The sequence below is a fragment of the Sorex fumeus genome, unplaced genomic scaffold, assembly GCF_029834395.1.
Source record: "Sorex fumeus unplaced genomic scaffold, SorFum_2.1 ptg000098l, whole genome shotgun sequence".
Classification (NCBI taxonomy): domain Eukaryota; kingdom Metazoa; phylum Chordata; class Mammalia; order Eulipotyphla; family Soricidae; genus Sorex; species Sorex fumeus.
Window position 1 is genome coordinate 45,624,319 of NW_026606155.1, and position 21,993 is coordinate 45,646,311.

Here is a 21,993-nt window from a genome sequence, read left to right on the forward strand (position 1 = left end):
ACCTGGACAGGGAGGTCCCTTATAGTTGCACAGGGTCTTTTAGACCCCAACTAAAGCCTTTCTCCATTGAATGACTTGTGATTGCACATGAACAGGTGCTTGAAGAAGCTGCACATGGTGTCTCTCAGGCTCCTGGACTCCTGCTTTGCATCTGCTCAAGGGACTAGAAACAGAAGGGGTGAGGAGAGAGGGCCAAAGGACATGTAAAGCAGTCCTCAGTTGCACCTGTGTAAACTACTGCTGCTATGAGCACATGCATGTTTCCCAGGCCATGTGAGGATTCAGTGCTGCGAAGTATTTGCTTCACACCTAGTCATTAACTCCAGTGGGAGTAGAGGGAATATTTGGTCCATGCTAGCAGTGGCCGAGGGCTTCTCCCAGCTCTGTGCTCAGGGTCTGCTGCCAAGCCCAGACGTGCTTTGCCTCCAGCATGTGAGAGGCCTGTGGAGCAATGTGTCTGGCCTCTAACCCCATTTTTAAGAGGCTGGATCTGCCACTCAGCAATTTGTCCTGGGAGTCCTGAACTGGGAGCTGACTGGGCAAGGGCAGATTTGAAAAATCCACCCTAAGTCACAGCACATTCATCCCAATGGCCCCAGAAGTTTATGCTAAGCAGACAGTGAGACTGTTTCCTGGGGAAGGAAATTTGCTTTTCCTTTTGGCTTTGTTCAATAACAATATTTTGGGTTGATTTTCTCACATAGTTTACAGAGGAGAAACTGATGCTAACGAGGCCCTGTGGCACCAACAGGACTGTAAGCCACTTGCACATTCCTTCAGGAAGTCACCCTGCACTGGGCTGCTGAAAGCCAGCAAGTGAATGTTCTAGAAGTCAGAAGTCTGACTGGGAAGGCGCAGTGTCACTCATGGGAAACAGAAACTGCTGTCTCTAAACTCAGGAGGGGCTTGTATCAGGATTTGCTTATAGCAAGTACAGGGTCCCCTCAAAGGGTCTCAAGGAAATTGGAGTTTATTGTAATCATCCATGTGGTGGTTCTGGAATGAAGCTATGAGGAGTAGCAAGTCCTCTCTAGCTTTTTCCTAGAAGACCCGGCTGCTTGCTCTGGTCTCTCTGTTCTCTCCTCTGGCCCCAGCTCCTCTTGAAGAATGCTTCTGCTCATGCATAGCTGTTTCTCTTCTGATCTCACCTTCCACTCTGCTTCTCCCTGCCCAGACTCCACCCGCAAGGCATCTTTCCAACCTCAACTACCACCTGAGCAGGATATTCTTTCCACATTTGTACACTGTACTGTAGCTGTTGGTAGTTAGTTCTTTCTCTATTTTTTTTGAAGGGTACATACTCAGCTTGTGCTTAGGGCTCACTCCTGACTCTGTGGTCATGGATCACTTCTGGTGGAATCAGGGGTCCATATGAAGTACTGGGGATCCAACCTGGGTCAGCCGCATATAAGGCAAACACACACCCTACCCACTGTACTATTGCACTGGCCCTGTTGGTAGTTCTTTTTTGGCCTGGGGAAAAGAATGTGGCTTTCGCTAGGACACTTGCTCTCCCTGAAAGATAGTCATCTGTGGCCAGGAGAGGTGGATCATGAGACCACATAAAGGGTGCAGGGCAGAAAGTCACTTACAACAAATCCAATATTGGGGTTAAGTAACTTCATTACTGTCAAGTTAATGGAAGGTTGGCAAAGGGAGAAATTGCTCTGCGGTAGAGAGAGAAGCTTCACAAGGCAGTGACGGGGCTGGGCTATCGACACATGACTCCTGAGTCACAGCAGAGGATAGGAAAGCTGGGGTGCAGGAGCAAGTCGTACAGCAGAATTACAGTGTGTTCACAAGTATTGTTTCTTCTCCCTGTAGAAAGATGATGTATCTCTACCCAGATGACATCAGTGGACATAATATGAATTAAAAATAAAGAGTTCTCCCATTTCTTGTCAAAAGCTTGGAAAACCTTAGCACTCACCTGCTCACTTTATCTTTGCATTGAGAATGCCACTGCCAAATGGGACTGCTCCATCATTTGGATTCCAGAATGAAAACAATTTTTTCTTTTTATTTTTATTAAGACATTATAATTTACAAAGTCATTCATAGTAGTATTGTTTCAGGCATACAATGTTCCAACACCAATCCCTCCACCCATGTCTCCTTCACTCCACTAATGACCCCAGATTCCCTCCCAGCCCCCCGCCTGTCCCCTTGGAAGGCGTACAACAAATTTATTTCATGTTACTTGGTCCAAAAAACCTTAAATGAATGTCAAATGTAATTATCAGAAAATAAATTATAAAAGTCAATTTGTCATGATTGATTACCATATGCTTTTAACCTGTGTAAATAAGGAAATTCAAATCATTTAATACAATATAATATACTGCTTATTCTCATTTACATAACTAACTCTGGCATCTAAAATATGTTGCATGGCCCAAGCCCCACTGCCACTGTGATGTAAATTCATCTACCTGCCTTATTCCAGGAACTCATAAATAAATTTCGAACAAGATCAACTAGCTGCAAAAATTTCTCAGACAACTATTTCCAGCTGAGATCTCTGCGGCAATCTCAGAGAGACAAACTCCCACCCAAAAAAAGCAAGTAGGCCTTACAATGTTCAGGTTTGATCTCTAGCACCCCAAATGGTCCTCTGAGTCCAGGAGGAGTAATCCCTGAGCTAGAAGTAAGTCCTGAGCACTGCCAAGTGTGGCCCAAAACTTTAAAAAAGAGTTTCATTTAGGAGCTTCTCCATTGAGAACAAAAGGGAATGCCCTGCCACAGAGGCAAGGTGGGATGGGGGGGATGGGGGGTGGGAGGGATACTGGGATCCGTGGTGGTGGGAAATGGGCACTGGTGAAGGGATGGGCATTTGATCATTGTATAATTGAAACCCAAGCACAAAAATTTGTAAGTCTACAACTGTACCTCATGATGTCTCACTAATAAAAATTTAAAAAAAAAAAAAGAGCTTCTCCATTGATCCCTCTTCTTGGCAACTATCCCAAGTACCAAAAAAAAAAAACCATTAATTTGAAAAAGATGTATGCACACCTATGTTCATTACCATCTTACTACATGAAACAATCAGAAGAATGTCCAAGGGCAGATGAATGGATAAAGAACTCGTGGCATATGAACACCATAGAACACTAGGCTTCACTAAGAAAAGATGAAATCTGAAGAGTATTACGCTAAGTGAGGTAAGTCTCAGGGAGGACAAATATTGGATGATCTCACTTGTAGAGAAACAGAACAAGGGAATAAGCAACAACAAACAATAACCATCCATTGGTCCTAGTTACAAAACTGAGATTACCAAGCAGGGAAGGGATAAGAGAGAATGAAGAAGGGGATTAGAAGTAATTTAAGAACATCGGTGGGTTTGGGGTACTCTGGCGTAAGGAGGTGTGGTAACAATACATAATGACCGTAAACATTAATACCATTATAAACATGTGACAACAATATTTAGTGGTGGTGCCAGGTGTTATACTCATTTCTGTGTACTTCTGAGAACTGAACCCAGATCATCACTCATGCAAAGCAGGGGGCCTAAGTAATAGTACCATGGCATGGGTAGAGTGATTGCTTTGCATGAGGCTGACCTAAGTTTTAATCCTAGGATATGGTTGCCTGAACACCACCAGGAGTGATCCCTGAGCAAGACCAGGTGTGGACAAAAACAAACCAAAGAAGCACACATGCAAGGCATGCACTCTCCCACTGAGTCACACCTCTGCACCAAAAGGCACTGAGATTTTAACTCATTTGTAATTGCCACCTCACTTGACATATAAAGATAAAATTATATGCAGAGAAGTGACAGAGAGAGACAGACTGACAGACAGATATGGTAAGAGATGATGAGAAATAGCACTGTGAATACAAAAGTTAATGAAAGATGGTTTATAGCAGCCTGGCAAGAGGAAGCCTTGAAGGAATGAAAGCCCTTCCACAGTCATTTTTTATAGACACCAGACACAGTGGTGCTGAGGTGGGGGCCCTTCTCCACTCAGCATTAGAATCTTATGGTTTGGTGCTTGAGCTCTCAAAAATAACTCCAGTGGTGTTCATAGGGCATTGGTGCCTTTGAAAGTCATTAAACTTAGGACTTTGCACATGTAAGATATGCAATCTAACACTCGAGACTTCTCCCTGGCCTCTTAAGAGCCATTTAGATTGAAGATGTATTAGGTTTTGGTAACAGGTTGGAATAAGGAATTAAGGAGTGAACAGGGAAAATAGTGATCCCCTTATACAAACAGTTTTGTCATCATGGGGACTCATTTTTTGACAGAAATAAGTTCTTTTTAAGAAGTTCCATGTAAGGGCTGAAGAATTAAGTCATTTGCCTTGCATGCAGCCAACCCAAGTTCAAATTCCTGGAACCATATGTGGTCCCTCCCATCCCCCCACTCCACCCTTGTGGTGCCAGGGATCACTCCTTAGCACAAAACCAGAAATAATAGTCCCTGCAATTAGGGTCAGGACAAAGATTTGGGAATCACCAGTGGAGTCGAGCATTGAATAAAAAGTGTCTGGAAACTGGTCTTTTGATCTGTAAATGAAATCACTTGATCACTTGATCACTTGACTTCCCGTTAATCGTCGATTTGCTCGAGCGGGTGCCAGTAATGTCTCCATTTGTCCCTGTCGTGTGATAGCGTAGCCCAATGGCGTCTGTTCGCTCTAGGAACATGAAGAGCCTCAAACCAATTGTTCATGATCTTGATGAAGAAGTCTGACCATCTGGTAGGTGGGCGGCCGCACGGTCTTTTGACATCCCGTGGAATCCAGTTGGTAACGGCTCTAGTCCAGCGGTCGTCTCTAAATCTCATTACGTGACCAGCCCATCTGATTTTTGACACCTTGGCAAATGAGACAGTGTCCGGAACTCCGGATTCTTTCTCTCATTTGAGTGAAACGTGATATTCCAAGCATAGCTCTTTCAATTCCTCTTTGGGAAACCCGAATAGAGTTCTCATCCTGTTTGCATAGGGCCCAGGTCTTTGAGGCATATGTTAATGCAGGAAGAACAGTGGAATCAAAGAGATGTGCCCGGAGCCGGAGGTTCTTCGTCCTCTTAGCTATTTCTTCCACGTTCTTGAAGGCGTTCCAAGCCGCTCTCTTCCTCCTGCGCAGTTCAGGTGCCAGGTCATTTGTCATGTTGACTTCTCGACCTAAGTACACATAGCTGTTGCATTCAGAGATGGTCGTTCCATTGAGAGCGAATGGGGCATCAGGAATGAGGCTGTTTCTCATAAACATGACCAACACTACCTCCACTACCCAGCCGCTGCCACACTCCAGGACGCTTTCCAGACACATCATAAGACACTAAATACCCATCTTCCGGAATTGCTGTACCATATTTGATTCTTTGGTAATTCTTTTTCTTTGGTCCTCCCATTGTTCATCGATTTGCTCGAGCGGGCCCAGTAACATCTCCATCATGAGACTTGTTGTTACTGTATTTGGCATATCGAATACGTCATAGGGAGTTTGCCAGGCGTTGCTGTGTGGGTGAGACACTCTCGGTAGCTTGCCGGGCTCTCCAAGAGGGGTGGAGGAATCGAACTCGGGTCGGCCATGTTGGCCACTTGTAAGGCAAATACCCTACCGCTGTGCTATCGCTCCAGCCCCATATTTGATAGGGTTCAAATATGGTAACACCTACGAGGGCGATTAGAGGTCGCCCCAAAAGCCTCTATCCCTCTCGGAAAGACTGGTAAGCTACCAAGAGTATTTCGCCCACACGGCAGAGCCTGGCAAGCTATCCATTGTGTATTCGATATGCCAAAACCAGTAACTACAATGGGTCTCATCCACCTGACCCTGAAGTCTTCACCAACATGTAAATGAAATGGGTAGTGAAAAATGGAACACAGTCACCACATATTATGGGAGGTAGCAATATTAGTGAGACAAAAGGAAAACAGTATAAAAAGAAAATTCTGGCTTACCCTTTAAGCCCATGTTCTCCAAGTATCTCCCTTGCTTGCCTCTGTTTCTTTGCTTGCTTATTTCTACTCTCTGTTGCACACGTTTTCCCTCTTTCTATCTTCTCACATATTTTAAATACTTTTCGTTCAATAAAAACTACTTTACTTCACTAAAATAGGAAAAAAAAAAAGAACAGAACAGGGAAAAAAAGGAAATTCTTCCAGCAGCATCTTTTCACTCTACGACAAGGAAACATGCTCCCTGAGATTCCTCATCATTCGGGGGATTAAGGCTTTCAGGTGGGCTTGGTATGGTGCGTGACACATAGCAAGGTCCTTCCTAACCACTCTGGGCCTCTAGATAATTAATATGGTGGATTAGGCATAACTAAATAAAAATCAAAATTTTATTTTCAGTTTCCAAACTGCACTCACATGCATTCTTCTCATTAAAGTCTCACCAAAAAGCACCCCCCCCCCAAAAAAAAGTAAGGTAGGAGTATCTCCAGCACAAAGCACATGTCAGAAAAACTGGGAGAAGCTAAGATGCATCCATAAGGTCAGCCACTAGTTTTCTGCTCCTTGGGTAGGAATCAAGGAATCAAGTTACCTTTTGTGCTCTCATTAGCACACCACATAGCGTCTGTGATTCCACCTCAACCTTCCCTCTGAAAAGCCCTAGAGTCATGAGATACACACACACACACACACACACACACACACACACACTCAGCAACCCCCTTCAGAGACTGCAGAGCTTGGCTGGAGCCCAATCCAAGGCAAATGGTGAAAAACAACATAAAATGATTATTTCTCAGTTTGGAGGGATTTTTTTTTCTTTCCTATGAATGGGGTTACAGTTTATCTTCTGTTCCAGAACCTTTACAGAAGCAAGACCAGGATACTTTTATTAGGTGGGTGTAGGGGGAGGATAGAAGGGGCTTCACAAACAGATGCTCAAGGAGCCCAGGGGTCATTCCCAGAAACACCTGACCAACGGGCCACTGCTCCTGCTCTGTGATGAGGTATCTCAGACCCCCAGGACCACCCTTGTCATCCTGGAGGGAGCATATGTGGTTCTAGTGATCCAGTTTAAGGCCTAGACCCTTAAGCTGTTTCCCTGCCTAAGGACTAGCTTTGACATTAAGGCCACATCATGTCATTGTAGTAGGAAAGATTTTAATCTGTTTGGGGAGTTTTGTTTTTGGCTTTGGGGTCATACCCAGCGATGCTTGCTCCTAGTTGTGCTCAGCAGTCACTTACAGGCAGGGCTTGAGGGATGATATTTGGTTCCAGAAACTGAACTAGCATCATGCACATGCCAGGAAAAATGTTATCTCTCTACCTGGAATTTGTTTTAAGGAATCTCCTAAAGCATACTCTCCTGAAACTCACTTGGAAAAGTCACCCCAGAACTGGTCTCTTTATGATTTTTTTCTAGAATCTCTTTTCCACTGAAATGGTCATTCAGGATCCTTCAGATTCCAGAAATATGCACCCAGAAGTCCCCCTGGGGAGGTTCTTATGGAGGTAACAGCATGTGCTTAATTTCATTTCTTGCTTTTTGAGGGAGAGGGGTCCTGCTGTATGAACCATACAGTCACATCCATTGTTTCTATGAGAGGAAATGGACTTTTGGCTCAATTTTATCATTTTCTTCTATTTCCTAATCTCTCACAAGAGACAAAGACACAGCAGGAGAGAGATGAGATTGTTGGCTCACACCATTGATCCTGAAAGAGCCTCCAGCTCTTTCCCAAAGGTACCTGCCGAGCTTGGCATTGTCTGGTAGGAAGACATTGTGGTGTTGTAGAGTGAAGACCCAGCCAACTCCCACTGTCCCTCCTGAATCTGAAGGCACCAGGCATACCCAATTCTCTCATTCATCTGCTTCCAGAGAATTCCACTGAAATCCTTCCTTGAAGGAAGTTTATGGCTGTGCTCTTGTCAGAGTTTTCTTTTTTTTTTTTTTTTTTTTTCCCTTTATTTTATTTTATTTTTTTTTTTAAAGTTGTAGATTTACAATTTTTTGTGCTTTGGTTTCAATTATACAATGATCAGATACCCATCCCTCCACCAGTGCCCATTTTCCACCACCATGGATAATATCCCTCCCACCCCCATCCCCCCATCCCCCCTGTCTCTGTGGCAGGGCAATCCCCTGTGTTCTCTCTCTCCTTTTGGGTGTTGTGGTCTGCAAAAGAGGCATTGAGTGGCAAACATGTTCAGTCCATAGTCTACTTTCGACATGCATCTCCCCTCCTGGGAGGATCCTCCAAACATACTTTATTTGGTGCTCCCTTCTCTATCTGAACTGCCCTTTCCTCTAGGATACCCGGCTGGCCTCTAAGTTATGGAGTAATCCTCCTGGTGCTGATCTCAGCTATTCTTGGGTATTAATCTCATACTTTGTTACTTTATATCCCCCAGATGAATGCAATCTTTCTATGTCTATCCCTCTCTTTCTGACTCATTTCGCTTAGCATGATACTTTCCATATTGTACCACTTGTATGTAAATTTCATGACTTCATTTGTCAGAGTTTTCAAACAAGATGTAAGGAAGTCTCTCTGCTGCTCTGAACTTGTACTTTATTGGAGGGAAAAATAAAACCGTGTTGTTCTCATTTATAGCTACATTTTAAGCAACAAATGTTGGGCACCAGCCATATTTTACTGGTCGTGGAACCCGGCTTTGAGGCAACACATGGCAGACTTTGCAAGGATGTGACTAGCAGGAGGCAGGGATCTTAGGAGAGGCTGGCTCCTTAATCCTGTTGATGAAGGAGAGAAGTGTTGAATGGGGTCTTGTACCACCAGGATAAAGGGATGGTTTGACCAACGAGCAACTTCCAGTGATCAGCTGAATATTCCTCAGAAGATCCTCCTCTCTGTGCCTTTTCTAAAAAGTCAAATGCTTAAGCTAGCAGGCTCTGTAAGTCCCCCAATATCTATGATCTAGTAATTTGAGGTAGGCGAGGAGAGAAGAAAAGTGAAGAAAGAAAGGAATAGGGAAAGAAAAGCCTTGGGTCTGCTGAAGTAACCCTCTCACCTAATCCCTGAGTCCTGAGGTCAGAGTCTATCCCAGACCCAAGGACCAAGGGGCCTCATACTTCCAGAAGGATCTATTCACATACCGCACCATGTGTTAAGTGAGAACAGGAATAGGAAGCTCTAGTTTAATCACTATTTCCTTGAGATTTCCAGCTCTATTCCTGTTCCACAGGAACAGTGAGGGAAGGCAGCACTTAGCCTGGGGAGGATGCGCCCCTGGGTACAAAGCTGGCTCTGTCCTGGATAATGGCTCTGGATTGCATGTGGAGGAGACCACTGTTCCCAAGGGACCAGATCTTGAACCCATTGATTCTTATTTCAAACCCTGCCCCATGATTCTAGTTCCTTCTACTTGTGGATGATGGTTCCACTATACTTTGTGGGGCATGTCATACTTGTGAGAATCTAACAGCCTGGATGTTAACGCATCCATCGGAAATCTTTGATAGGCTGAACATGCAGGGCCAGGCATCACTCAACAAGCTTGCTTTCCTTCTTCTGGGTTCAGCACAGGGAAATAGAAACTCCTTAGAACCTGAGATGCAGGACTTCTGCAATTTGGGGGCTGAAAAACTTGGACTCTCAGAGATGAGTTATCTACTTCATTCTCTGGAAGCTCCCAGGTTTTTTGATTACCATATAATTTCTTGGCATCGCTAATGACGCCTGAGTCATCCCAGGCACCAACACTGTGTGGATTCTCAAATGCAGAGTGTTAGTCCTCAAGTTTTGAGCTGTTCCTTCGGGAAAGCTTCCAGTTGTGTGGTTCTCATACAACCAGAACCTTCAGTTGCTTCAAGAAGCCCCAGGGCTGAGGGGTGAGTACCCGAGCTTACCAGACCCTCCAGTGGACCATCTAAAATCCTGGCAGAGCTGAAATATTGCAGTGAGGTGGGAGAACTATTAGGTCCTGGTTGAGCTAAAGGGACACAATGCTTAACCTTCAGTTCACTCGGAAAGAAAGAGGATTTGACTGCCAGCTAAGATCTGTCTCTACATTCTAAGACAATGAGACTATCCTGGCATTTCAGATACAAAATCTGGGTCTGGGCTGTCATTTGAGTTGGCTTAGGATAAAGTAAAAGTTGGGGTTCCATAGCATGAGTCATACAGCTTTGTCACCTGAAGCAGAACAGTCCCAAGGAAACCCATTTCTCTGAATATATCTGAGAGGCCAAACTTCTCAGTCTGGGGTTTCCCAACCTCCTTCCACTTACCTTCTCTCTTTCTTTTTTTTTTTGTTTCTAGCTCCTTTGTTCTATCTCTTCTACCTTCCTTCATCCCTTCCTTCCTTCCTTTCTTCCTTTCCTTCTTTCTTTTCTTTATTCTTTTTCTCATTCTGCTTCCTACTTCCTTCTCACTCTCTTCTTCCTATTTTCTTTCTTCCTTTCTCTTTCTTTTTCTCCTCTCTTTTTTCTGTCCTTTTTCTCCTTTCTTTCCTTCTTTATGTCTTTCCTTTTTCCTCCCTTTTTCTTTTTCCTTCTCCTTTATTTCTCTCTTTTCTTTCTCTGTTTTTTTTGAGGGGGGCCACAGTTGTCAGTGCTCTGGGCTTACTCCTGGCTCTTCACTCAGGGATCACACCTATTGAGGCTCAGGGGACCATATAGGATGTCAAGGTTTGAACCCAAGTCAGCTGTGTGCAAGACTAGGATCCTACCTGCTCTACTATCACTTTGGCCCCTCTTTTCTTTTTCTTTTCTCACTTATTATTTCTCTCCTTTCCTTCTTCCTCTTTTCTCTTGCATTTCCATGACTCTTCTCTTGCCTTCTTTTGTCACAAAACAGCTATAGGAAATTCCAAACTGGAGAATTCAAGCATCTTTGCAACACAAATCTAAGAGTTACATGGGGTCTTAGAGGTTGTCTAGTTCTATTGATCCCCTAATTCAGAAATCTTCAAAGGTCTGCCTCTGACACTCTTTTCTTTTTAATTTTTATTAGTGAAACACCATGAGGTACAGTTGTAGACTCACAAATTTTTGTGCTTGGGTTTCAGTTACACAGTGATCGAGTACCCATCCCTCCACCAGTGCCCATTCTCCACCACCACTAATCCCAGTATCCCTCCCACCCCCCAACCCCTCCATCCCACCCTATCTCTGTGGCAGGGCATTCCCTTTTGTTCTCTCTCCTTTTGGATGCTGTGGTTTGCAAAAGTCTGACACTCTTTATGGGAGAGAGAATGTTGAGACACAAAACAGACTACTCTTTGCAGACAGCTCTGTCATTGCAGATTTAGTTTCATTGACTTCTCTATCCTGGAAACTGCATCTCTGAAAGCTGCTCATGTTGACTCTTTTTTGCTTTCTGGGGTAGGTGGTGTTCCTTTTATCAGGGTACAGGGGGGAGCTACACCTGGCAATACTTGGGGACTATTGCTAGTTCTGTGATGGGGGCAGGCTGTGGGCATTGCTCCTGGGGGTGCTCAGGGGAGGCACCAGGGATGGAACCCAGGGTTCCAGCATGTAAAGCATCTGCTCCAATTCTCTGAGCCATCTCCCAAGAACCTAGCTTCTTAAACTGTGGGTTGCAACCCTATAGGTGGTCCTGTAACTGAATATGGGTTTTGTGAAAAACTCAGCAACTACAAAAAGGTTTCTGTATGTGCTCCAGCCAAAAAATTAATCTAAAACCAAATACAGAAGGAATCTGGGATGTTTCTGGCAGTGTTCACCCATGTTGCATTTCTCATATAAAAAGGGGATTATGACCAAGAATAGCCGTGATAAATACCAGAGGGTTCACTCCATGGCTTGGAGGCCAGCAGCACACTCTAGGGGTAAAGGCAGCTCAGATAGAGAAGGGAGCACCAAATAAAGGGTGCTGGGAAGATCCACCCAGGATGGGAGATGCATACTGAAAGTAGACTATAGACCGAACATGATTGCCACCCAATGCCTCTTTCGCAAACCACAGCACCCAAAAGGAGAGAGAGAACAAAAGGGAGTGCCCTGCCACAGAGGCAGGGTGGGGTGGGGGGATGGGGGGGTGGGAGAAATACTGGGATTGGTGGGGGTGGAGAATGGGCACTGGTGGTGGGATGGGTACTTGATCATTGTATAACTGAAACCCAAGCACAAAAGTTTGTAAGTCTACAACTGTACCTCATGGTGTTTCACTAATTAAAAAAAAGGGTGGGGGGGAGGTTGTGAGTAGAAAAACTTTAAGAAGCCCTGATCTCAACAACAGTTATCCCTTTTTCATAACAGCCTTTCAGATGTTTAGATAAAAGTGCAATGAGTCAGGGTGATGTAGCCAAATATAAAGCTTAGCCTTGGATTGAGTCCCAGATCTGCCATTATTGGTTGTGTGTAATTCATTTATTTATTTTTAATTTGGAGGCCACACCTGGTGGTGCTCAGGGATTGCTCCTGGCTCTATAGAGGGCACTCCTGGTAGTGCTTTGGAGACGGGACCATGTGCTGTGCCAGAAATTAAACTGGAGTTGGCTGCATGCAAGATAAGCATCTAGCCCCTATACTATCTCTCCAGTCCTGGTTGTGTATAATTTTGAGTGATCTGCTGACATTTTCTTTTAATTTTCTTGTTTTAGGGGTCCACACTGGCATACTCAGGATTTACTCCTGGCTCTGCACTCAGGGATCACTCTTAGAAAGGCTAGGGGGGCCGTATGGGAGGGTGCCAGGAATTGAACCGAGCCACACGCAAGGTAAACACCCTACTCACTGTACTATCTCTCCAACTCCTGGAGTTCACTTTTTAAAATTTTATATATATATGTATATAAATACATATATGTGCATATATGGATATATATTTTAAATATTAATCAAATTTAATAACAGAGTTACAAAGTTACTCATTACTAAACTTCAGGCATACAATGTAGTTCATTCTTGAGCGAATATCTTCTAACTTCTGCATTCAATAATTCAATAATTTTAAGTTAGTCACTTAAAGTGAGACATGGTGAAAGAATTTATATTGTGGAAATTGGAAAATTCTATAAATCAGGTGTGTTTGTTTTATGGTTGGTGTAACTTTTGTCTATTCCTGATCATATCTTTACTTAATTTTAAAAATCGCAATAAAAGGGTGCAAAGAAATGACCTCTGTGAGCACTAAAATTTACATTTATTATAGTGATAGCTACAAAATAGCCTCCAATAAATCACATTCCTGAATTCATACCTCTTTCTGATCCCTTTCCACATTCTGTCTGGGCTGAAGTTATGACTTACTTTTTCCAGTAGAATGTGACAAAAATTCTAGTCTTGGACATTAAGATTCTGTAGTGTCCACTCTTCCTGTCTTGCTGTCCTGAGAAACCATGAAGCTAGTGCTAACCTCCTTGTGAATGAAAGCAAACTTGGAGAAGGAGGCTCAGAGAGCACGAGGGGAGGAAAGAAACTTAAGTCCACCATCCTGGCTGAGGCAACATTCATATGCATTAAGCAACCATACCACCTCATCCCCAGCCAACCTTTCAATTTGCTGCCAACGCGTGAATGAACCCAGCCCACATCACTACGACACATGAAGCAGACAAAATCCAGCCCAGATTGTTAAATCATGAGCAAATGAATAGTCATTGTTGGTTTAAGCCAGCTAAATCTTAGGTGAGGCTTAAGCACAATGATAGACGACTCATTACAGCTATTATCCTATGAGGCCCTGCCACATCTTCTTTTGTGTAAATTAAGCATTCCCAGACCTCTGGATGCCATCAAGGTCTCCCTCTGGCCAGGCTCCACTCACCAGTCCTGGGATGGCGACAGTGCTACTAGCATTCCCTCCAACTGCAGAGGCCCAAGGAGTCCATGCTGTTTCTGGAGTCTAGAAAATCATCACAGTCACAAGGCGAAGAAGAGCTCACAGCACTTGCTCTCACTCTGTGACCTCATCCAAACTCTGCCCACTCAGACCCTGGCCTGTGTTACTAATTGAACCCCTTCAGGATTCAATTTCCTCCTGAGAGATCTTTTTTTAAAAAATCTAAGACCATTATAGTCATCAACATGAAATTTATCTATCACAACTCATTGTTTCAACTTTTCAAAATCTTGACACCAATTTGATTTAAAATTTTGCAAGAATGACAGCATTTCCTTGCATACAGACATTTACCCCAACACGCAGGTACACACATATCCAGATGAGTGATCCCAATGTATACAAACACACATGAGTATATCAAATGAAAGAAACTCATTTCCAGTTTCGTGGGAACCACAGGATCTTCCTAGTCATCATGACCCTTAACTACCTGCCTCTGCCCTCCTTTCCTGCCTCATCTTCCCTGTTTTGTTGGCAGAGCTACAGACATAATTTCACCAAGCAGCCTATATTTTTCTCACACAGCAAGGAACTTAGAGGTAGGGTCTAGGACTAGGTTAGAAGTCCCATGACACCAATGGAGATAAGTCTTCTGTACTCCTTCCCAGCTTCCTCATGATTTCAAGTTGACTGACTGGTCCACTTGAAGAGTTGGATCTGGGGATCCAGACAGTGATGAGATAAGACAGGAGAAGAGGATAAAACAAGTGACACAGAGCCTGCCTGCCCCCTCCAACCCCCCTTTTTGCAAATCAGGAAACCTGTTTTCCTGGCTGCCTCACCCAGAAGGCTTCTAGTTACATTCATTGGCCCAGAACTGAATCACATGGTCACCCCGACTATTAGGGAGTCTGGGAAGGTAAATATTGATAACTTGGCACATTGCCATCCTGAAAGAAAAAAATAAAAGAATTGAGATTTCTTTAAGTAAGAAAGAAATTAAAAATGAATAATGACTTGAAAAAGCAGGGTTTGCCTCATTCTTTCATATTACAAGTTGCCATCTTTGTGTATGTAGTTCAGTTTATTGAAAATGGTTATAGAACGTGAGAAAATGTGGCTAATTATAAACAACAGTCTAAAATTATTTTTATTCTCATATAAATAACTATTTTCATCATGATGTTGACTTTCTTCCCATCAATAGTTCCCTTCCCTGACCCTCGCATTTTGAATCTGAGCAGGTCTTGTGGTTTGTTTAGACGAGTGTAGTAGAAGTGATGCTATGTGACTTTTAGTTCCTATGACAAGATACTTTCCAGCTTGCCCTCTGTTCTTGGCTCTTAGAATTCAGTGCTACAGATAGAGTCTCAGAAGATCTCTCATCCTCAGCTCCTCAGATGTGAGACCATCTGTAGCAAGAAGACCAGCCAATAGCCAATACCAAAGCACAGACACAGGAGTGGGGCCTCTCCGGTGACATCCAAGACTCCGTTAAGTGGCAGCTGCACAAGCAATTCCCAGAGGAGACCCCTGCTGAGCTCAGCCCAAATGGTTGACCCAGAGAAAGATGAATAAATAGAATGCTGTTGTTCTAAGGCACGAAGTTTGGGGATGTATAATGAACTACTTAATTCATGTGTCAAGTTCAAGCAGTGAAGATATTTGAGGTGGTGTTAGAGTCCTGCATGAGCTCATATCTGGTTTTCAAACTTTGTTCCTGGGAGCTCTAAATGGAGGGCAATGGGAGTGAGTATAAGCTAACTACTGCCCACATCTCTGCCCTCACTTTAAACAGGGAAGTTTGTCTTTATGTAATTTGAAAATTTGCATGAGATCTTTTTAAAAAAATTATTTTTGCAGGTATCCTCTCCTAAGCAGTGTCTTAGAGGCTCAGGTCACTGTGAAAGTTTTCTTTTAAGTTTTTTTTGGGTGACATGAATTATTTCTGTTTGTTTTGTAAGGCTCAGTTGATAAAGTCCACAGAGAGAGAGAGAGAGAGAGAGAGAGAGAGAGAGAGAGAGAGAGAGAGAGATTATGAGGCAAACCATCATTCCCAGAGGCTATTTTTCCTATAGGGAGGGGCAGATGTAATAGCCCACAGTGCACAGGTGCTTAAGATACTTAAAATGGTCCTGAGATTAAAATGATCCTACATTGCCATTGTGTGCCAAAGCTCCTTTCTCAGAGACACCTTCCCCTATCAAAAGAGACTAGCTGGGGCTGTTACTCACAGTACTCAGTACTCACCCCTACAACCACCAGATATGAGCCCCATCAATCTCCATCCATCCCAACAACAATGACTGGCCCAGAATGTGGGCACTGCCAGCACCCAATGCTGTCCCTGCAGGTCACACTCTGTAAGATCAAGACCTGCTCCTCTAGCATTTGAGCTCAAGTTTGAGTTAGCATGGAGTTGGAATTGGTACTGGAGTGCAAGTGCAAGCTAAAGTTAGAATTATTAGAGTTGGAGTTGGAAATGGAGCTGAAGTTATAGTTCAACTTAGATTTGGAGCTCTTGTTGGAGTGTGAGTTGGAATGCAAAGTGAAAATTGAATTGGAGTTAGAATTAGATTGGAGTTAGAGTGAGTCAACTGCACAACCACAGCCTAGGATAACAAGCAGAGACACTGGAGCCCCAACTCGGTGCAAATTCAAGTTACTCCACCTCCCACCCCCACCCAACACACACAACAACAACAAACAGCTCTGTGGCTTGGGAAAGACATGAATCTGAGTCGTCATTTCTCCATTTGCAATGGAAGTAGTAAGGGAAACTCACTTGTGAACTTTTAAAACTAGTGATTAAATAAATTGATATTTGTGACCTGCTCCCAGCAGTGACCAGCTCCTGAAACTCAGGCTTTGAAAAAGCAAACAGGCTGCAGCTCTGAGGCCACCTCCTTTCCTGGGATTGAATTTCAGACATGGAGAAAGGAAGTTCTTTTTTCCTACTGAGATTTCTAAATTGGAGCCACTAGAAGTGGCCCCCCGCTCCCCTACAACGTGCCAGAGTGCCTCTGCTGACAGAGAATGAGGCCAGAATGCAAAACTCCTCAAAGACAAGCAGAACAGAGAACTGGAATCTTCTGGCAGGCAGAGTTGAAAGGCCATTTTCTGCAGTTCTTCCTTCTTTTCTGTAACTACCCAGGTATCCTGCCTGCCCAGCAGCATGAGCCTCTCCATCCCTCTATTCATTTTTGCTTCCATTGGGTACTTTTATTTTCTGTGCCTTGCAGCTGAAACAATCTCAGTCAACCTAGACGCCTTAAATTCAGAGTGTACATTTAGATGCCAACAGGGGTTGAGAGAGCCAGTGTGGAAAAAATCACTCATGATGGCAAAAGGGCATGTGAAGGAATATGTCTCTAGTATAGTGAAAACAGCAGAGCACTTCCAGGCTCCAGAACACTTGTGGTCATGCAAGAGTTATCCCCGGGAATGGCAGGAAGCACAGAAAACAGCCAGGCATTCACTGTCTAAATGGCCTTGTCCATTTTGTTATGATACCCCAGTTTAGCAAAAATCTCTCTTTTTTTTTTCCTGTAAAGGAAGCCATTAGTCTGTGATTCTCCCAGTGTATAAAAGTGGGATTAAAAGCTTTCATAATACTGTGTAACACATAGATGTGGGACTCTATGTCACCACACTTGCTGCAGGCAACTCAGTAGCAGACTTTCCCCAGGGGAGACTCGCCCGGGAGTCTATATAGTCTATTTATTCTAAATACTCTATTTAGATTCCTGGGGGAGTCCCAAGACTCCAGGTCTGCAGCTCAACCTCTGGCTGAAGCTTCTGAATTCCTCTGCTGCAGTCCTACATCAAAGCTGGCCTGTGTCAAGATAATCCAGTTGTCTCACCAATGCCCGAAGCACCTCTCCTTGGCTTCTTACCCTCAGCTGTATTTTAATCTGTGCTGAAGGTTGTGATGCTAATCAAGGAGGCTGGCTGTAAGCGAACCTTGGCAGCTGGATGTTCCTGTCTTGCTTGTGTTTTTTTAGCTTATATTACTGAAATCAGGACTCGCAATGGGAATATCAACGACCAACCAGGCAATAAATAGAGAGGGAGAAACTTCTGGAAATGTCTAAAAGCCTCCACAGTGGCAGCCATCTAATCCCTGAGTTTTGTCTTGCTTATTTTCAACCTTGCTCTACCAAAGTATCATGAAGTATCACGAAGTATCACCATTCAGAGCAGAGTAAGGGGAAACATCTATTTGGATCCATCTATTTGAATCCAAACATCTATTTGGATCTATTTGTGGGGCAAACAGGGGGAACTAGTAGGGACCTGAGGCTTTCCCTATTAGGTTCTTTTCTTGAATTCTGCTTCTGGAAATTAGAGAGACCTCTTACAATGCTCCTGCCCTAATTGGTGCAGGTGGCAATAACCAAGGGAAAATTCTCTGGGAAATCCTCTGAGAGTTTTGGAAGGGGTTCTTTCTTGAAAGAGAGACTTGGGCTCTTTTCAGAATAAAATGAGATGAGAGATATGGTATGCCCCTGCGCCTGGCTGTTCCTCGCCGGGGTCCCTTGGAGGGGAGCGGGTTGAGCTTTCCTCCCCACCCCGACCAGGGCTCCGGCAGCCGAAGACCTCCAGGACCAGCCACCACCATGCTGAGACCACTCTCCGCACACATGAAGGTACTGGCAGAGGGACAAAGCCACGCGGGTTCCGGGGCCGAGATCTCCAAGCCTACTCGAATTGGAGTTGAGCATCCTCCACCCAGATCCTCCAAATTCCAGTAGGCGGGGGTCACACCCACCACCTGGCCCCCTGGCGCCGTGTAATCCCATCAGCGGCCAAGACTCAGAGACTACAAAATGCAGCTCCCGGAACCGCGCGGCCGCATTTGCGGCCGCGCGACATCTTACCAAAACATCTTTTTATGATATCTCATTATCTCATTCCTACTCTGGACAAACTTGCAGGCTATCGAATATAGCCTGCCCACAGGGCAGAGTCTGGCAAACTCCCCGTGGCGCACCAAATATGCCAAATACCAGTAACAATGATGGGTCTCATTCTCCTAAAAAGCCTTGAATATAATCTCAGGGCTAGGATGAAAGAGACATTACTGGGGCCTGCTCGAGGCAATCGACGATTAACAGGATGATGAATGAATGAATGAATGAATGAGAGATATGGTGTCAAGATAGACAGTAAATGCCTGCCACCCCAATTTGGAGAACAGGAACATGGGGGTATCTGGATGCAGCATCAGGTGCTTCCCAATGGACTCAAAGTGCATCTGTTTTTGCAGTAGGTCTGTCTGAAGTAGACACATTTTGAGTCCGCTGACGCAGTGGCTCTGAAGAGAGCAGCCCAGAACTAAGACAAGTTCCTCCTGAGCAGCCTCACCAACACTGCCATCCAGTCCTTTATCCAGCTGAAGAGTTTCTGGGACTCTCAAGGCTATTTGCAAATGCTGAACCTAAAGACAGAGATTGAGGCAGAGGAACAGTCAAAGGTTTCCCCTAATTTAGAGTCAGCAAAGATGTTAGTAACTGGGCAGCAAACTGCATCCTTGCTGCCTCCTTTTCTCTTGATCTGTCTCAATTCCTCCCAGAACTGGCTTCAGTAAGCACTCCCAGAATGCTGCTAAATTTAATGAAATAGACACACAGCAATTGAATTCATTTGTTTACCTGTTGGCTGAATAAGCACTTGTGTATGCTAGAGACTGTGCTGTGGAAGTGGTTTCAGAGTCTCCAGGGGCTATTCCAGGAGAAGGACACTTGTGAAATTATGCCACTCGGAACAGCACAGATTTGTGGCCTCACCAACCTGGAGTAGAAATGCTGAACTTTTTTTAAAAAAAAATTTTATTAGTGAAACACCATAAGGTACAGTTGTAGACATACAAATTTTTGTGCTTGGGTTTCAGTTATACAATGATCGAACACCCATCCCTCCACCCGTGCCCATTTTCCACCACCACTGATCCCAGTATCCCTCCAAGCCCCCAGCCCGCCATCCCCCCTGCCTCTGTTCTCTCTCTCCTTTTGGGTGGTTTTCAAAAGAGGAATTGAGTGGCAATCATGTTCGGTCTATAGTCTACTTTCAGCATGCATCTCCAATCCTGGGAGGATACTCCCAACACCCTTTATTTGGTGCTCCCTTCTCTATCTGAGCTGCCTTTTCCCCTAGCATGTGCGGCTGGCCTCCAAGCCATGGAGTGGACCACCTGGTATTTATCTTGGCTATTCTTGGGTGTTAGTCTCCTATTTTGTTACTTTATGTTCCCCAGATGAATGCAATCTTTCTATGTCTGTCCCTCTCTTTCTGACTCATTTCACTTAGCATAATACTTTCCATGTAGTACCACTTGTATGTAAATTTCATGACTTCATCTTTTCTAACAGCTACATAGTACTCCATTGTGTAGATGTACCAAAGTTTCTTTAACCAGACATCTGTTCTTGGGCTGTCAGGTTTTTTCCAGATTCTAGCTATTGTAAACAGTGCTGCAATAAACAAACAAGTGCAGATGTCACTTCGACTATACATTTTTGCCTCTCTGGGATATATTCCCAGGAGTGATACTGCTGGGTCAAATGGGAGCTCAATTTCTAATTTTTTGAGAATCATCCATACTGTTTTCCAAAAGGGCTGAACCAGTCAGCATTCCCAGCAGCAGTGAAGGAGGATCCCTTTCTCGCCACATCCGCGCCAGCACCAGTTGCTTTTGTTCTTTTGGATATGGGCCAGTCTCTGTGGTGTGAGATGATATCTCATTGTTGTTTTGATCTGCATCTCCATGATGATTAATGATGTAGAGCATTTTCTCATGTGCCTTTTTGCCATTCGAATTTCTTCTTTGAGAAAGTTTCTGTTCATTTCGTCACCCCATGTTTTGATGGGGTTGGATATTTTCTTCTTGTGAAGTTCAACCAGTACTTTGTATATCCTTGATATCAACCCCTTGTCAGATGTGTATTGGGTGAATATCCTTTCGCATTCTGTAAACTATCTTTGTATTTTGGTCACTGTTTCTTTGGAGGTACAGAAACTTCTTAATTTAAGATAGTCCCATTTGTCTATCTCTGTTTTCACTTGCTTGGCCAGTGGCATGACATCTTTGAAGATACCATTAGCTTCAATGTCATGGAGGGTTAATGCTGAACTTTGAGCAAAATGGAGGGTTGAAGATTCGAGTAATATGAAACTTGATAGCTGCTGCAGACACAGCTTCTTGTGGGTTGCAGACACAAGTCAGGGAAGTTAAATCCTGCCTCCGGCCATGATTTTAGGGAGTTTCAGTCTTTGGAGGAGACAATCATCTAGACTCCTCATGTTGATACTCGCAGCAATGTCTGTTTACTCTGTGGCATGGTCATCTTTACCCAAGTCTCAGCCTATACTCTCCTTAAACTTCACCAACTCAGTCCCTAAGCACTGCCTTGTGGCTGGCTGACTCTCTCTATTTTGAAACTGTAATTGCCGCTCCTGGTTCTTTTATTTCTTCCCTATAACTCTTCTCCTACCCCGTATAACTCCTCCCAGGATGGAAATGAGGACAATTAGAGCATGGAATTATGCTCTCGGGACGGCACAGATTTGTGGCCCCATTTACCTGGAGCAGGAATGCTGACTTTGGGCAAACTGGAGAACTGAAGATTCAAGAACACACTCAATTATCTGCACCCCCATATCTTAGCTACACTTATCAGGGAAGTATTCTGATTCCTGGTTTCTGATTCCAGCTGTGTCTTCACATCCTTTAAAAAATGACTAAAGGTGAGGACGGAGTGATTTTACAGCAGGCAAGGTGTTTGCCTTACACAGGCCAACCAGAGTTCAGTCACCAGCATTCCATATGTACCCTCATGAACTGCCAGGAGTAATTCCTGAGTGCAGAGCCAAGAGTAACCCCTTGGCTGGGGTGTGACCCAAAAAGCTCCCCAAATAATAATAATACTAGTGGTACTTGGTGGGAAGGAAGATGAAGAGAAGACTGATAAAAGGGAAAGTAATGGATTAGCTCAGCCTGACAAGGGAGGGTGGGAGAAAAGCACCTGATTCTCAGCAATACCATACGCTACTGAAGGACAGAGTAGGATGAGAATGGGGGAGAGGCTGATAGGATTAACCATCATGTCACAGTTGATCTTCTGAAGAGAAGAAAGTGTTTCTGCAGCAGACGGCAGCAGTGTTAACCCTCTGTAACAGTGATAGCAGCAGACTGTAGAGGAGTGAATATTAGGAGAGGAAGTAAAATATTACTAGAGGCTTATTAAAAGGAGCTTAGCTGGTCTTACAGTTTGAATGCAAGTGGGATTCAGTGTAAG